Below are 2972 nucleotides of genomic sequence, written 5' to 3'. Positions count from 1 at the left end.
TTTTGGTTGCACTGTTCTTTTTTCTTCGTATTTTAATATTGTTAAATTAACTGTCAGTAATTCACGTGGGAGTGTGTGCATGTGTGGTGTTTGTGCGTGTGTGTATGTGTGTATGTGTCTCATAAAACACTAAACAATGAATTGAATTAGTTTGTGACATATAGAAAAACATGTAGTATTTTAGTAGCAATCAGTTAAGAAGTATTTCTTACATTACGAATGTCTTTTTAATAATTTTCTAAGGTATCTATCTATCAACAATTTGGGTTATTTTACATTATCTTTTTGATTTCATTTAGTTGAGTTAAAATTTGGGTTTTCTTTGAAATAAGGCCTTATTTAAATCTGAAAAAAATGTTATTTCAGTATTTTAAGTTGGAATTGTGTGAAATTACGTGCTCGTGTGAATGAATTTTGCGTTTAACACGTGGCTGAAATGAAAATTATTATTATAAAATGACTTAAATATTCTGACGTAAAATATTGTAACGGCTGCTAACTGGAAGTGGTTTGAAATGAACGAACGGACCATTGAACCGTTGACAACAGCTGATTTTTCAATGTCTCTTCATTCAAATTATTTATCTGAAATTTTCAATTTGCAAAATTTCTAGACATTTGCATAGAACGGATATTATTATTATTGTTCGTATTTTGGTGATTTTTTATAATATTTTTTCCGAAGGACTCTTCTTGTCTTCATTGTCATGCATATGCCTGTTTAAGTGTGTGCGTGTCTGTCTGTGTGTGTGCGTGTCTGTGCGTGCGTGTGTGTGATACTGTGCACTGTGTGTTGCATTTGCTCTTTATTATTTCATTTTCATTTCAATCCAATCATTTGCATTATTAAAAAATCAATTCTAAACATTTTGGAGACTTCTTTTTGTTTTATAAAACTTCAGCTGTAAACTTGATGAAAACTGTAAACGTTAATCAATAACAAAACATATAAATTTGGTAACGGTTGGTCTCACTTGTGCGACAATGACTTTGGAAAGTATGGCAAAGGAGCTTCTTGCCTTTCTACTTGTTACGGAGACCCAGAAGAAACCTGCGGTGGATTCCACCAAAACAGTGTCTTCAGGGGTAGGCCAAGTTTATTCAATTTTTGATATTTTAGAGTAATTTTTTATTCTATTTAATATTTGTATTGTTTTTGTTTTTGAGGTGTTTTTTTGCTAAATTGCGGCAATTGTTTTAATAACGTAAATGAGTTATTTTTAAAAGTGTGAAAACATGATCGGTGAAGTAATCTTATGCTCACGAAGATAGACCAAGTGAAAAAATTAACTCTAGAAAATTTTAATGTAAGGGTTTTACTTTTTTTTCATTGATAGTTTTTCAGATTTGTGGTAGCTCTACAGAATACTGAAATTTATCCCACAGGTTTTGGCCTGGCAACATTTTTCTACATTTTCTAATTTTGATTTTTTAATAGACTTTTTTTATGAATATATATAGTTTCAACATTTTAAGGTAATCTTTTAAATAATTATTCTTTATTCTAGTCAAAACTGGAGTTTGCCCACATTTGTTAAGTAATGTTACACATCCATCAGTGGATCTATCGTTTCATAATAGTCAGCTTGTTTTGGTGGAGTGAACAAAATCTTTCGTTCGTTTGTTCATTCATTCGTTTGTTTTTTCAAATTTTTTATGGCGTTTTAGCACGTTTTTTACGGCCTTTTAGCACGTTTTCAGGCTATCTTAAGCAAATGAAAAAACGCTGAAGACATTCACTTCCCATCAGCGAAACGTTCAAAAATGTCTTATCTATGTACGTCAAAATAAACAAGAAAAACATAAAAAGTGTAAATAAAAACTAATTCATTTTTAAATTAAAAAACCATTGAGCAAATGAAATTTCATACAAATGGATTCAAAAGAAGAAAATCGAAAACAGTCAGTGTAATATCAGGCGCTGTCACTTGTCGAGAGGATTTTGTCTTTACTTTTTTCAACATGTTCACTTATTTGCTACAAATATACGATCCACTAATAATAATTTTAACATTATAATTGAGCTAAATGTCAGTTACAACAGACACAAAACAAATTTTATAAAGTTCATTTGAACATCAAACATGTTCAAGTGAGGCAAGCGATGAACATTCATTACCCATAAAACCAGACACGGTTTAACACTTATCATCATATGTTCATCATCTTAATATTATATTATAAAATATTATTATTATACTACCATTATTATCATCGTATGTAGTGGGGATGTATGAACATGTTTGTAATTATTGACAACATTTTTTAAAATGAAATCTATTGCAACGGAGATGAAAAATTATGTCGTGTAGACTTAAAAAGTATCAAGAAAAAATATTTTGTAATTTTAAGCCGTTAGTTTTAGAAAATAAAAATACAATTAAACTAATTATCCCAACAATATTTTTCATCAATTCACCCATACGCGCCACATCAGCCATTCAAGTGCCGATAAAAAATGTTTGAAGAAGTTTTCCGCCTTTCTAAAGTTGCCTGCGACTTGGCAGATGAAGTTTGATAAAGTACACAAAAAATAGTTCGTCATTTTACTTCATTAAACAAATTAGATTTAATTACTATTAAATTTGTTGATTGGTAACAATTTCTAATATATATATATATATATACATATAAAAATATATTATGCAATTATGGAATAAGTTGAATTAAATAAACTATTTAATCTTACTACATGAAAAATTGTCTCAACCAGTAAAGGCGCTATGTTGCATGGTGTTGCATAGATCTTGTTCAAATGCACGGTGAAGTAACGGTTTGCTGGTGCGTTATTCCACTAGCGATGTCATATGTAATTAGTGTAGCTATTGTTAGTAGTTATTGTTATAATAATTCTCAAGATCACAAATGAAAGTAACCTTTAAAATTAAATAAATAAACTCAACACAAAACAAGTTTAAAAGAAAACAAAATTCAAACGAGTCACCAAAGTTTATTTAAAGAACATTCACCTC

The sequence above is a fragment of the Helobdella robusta genome, assembly GCF_000326865.2.
Source record: "Helobdella robusta unplaced genomic scaffold HELROscaffold_53, whole genome shotgun sequence".
Taxonomy (NCBI): Eukaryota; Metazoa; Annelida; class Clitellata; order Rhynchobdellida; family Glossiphoniidae; genus Helobdella; species Helobdella robusta.
The sequence above is the reverse complement of the archived record's forward strand: the minus strand, read 5'-3'. Positions refer to the sequence as shown.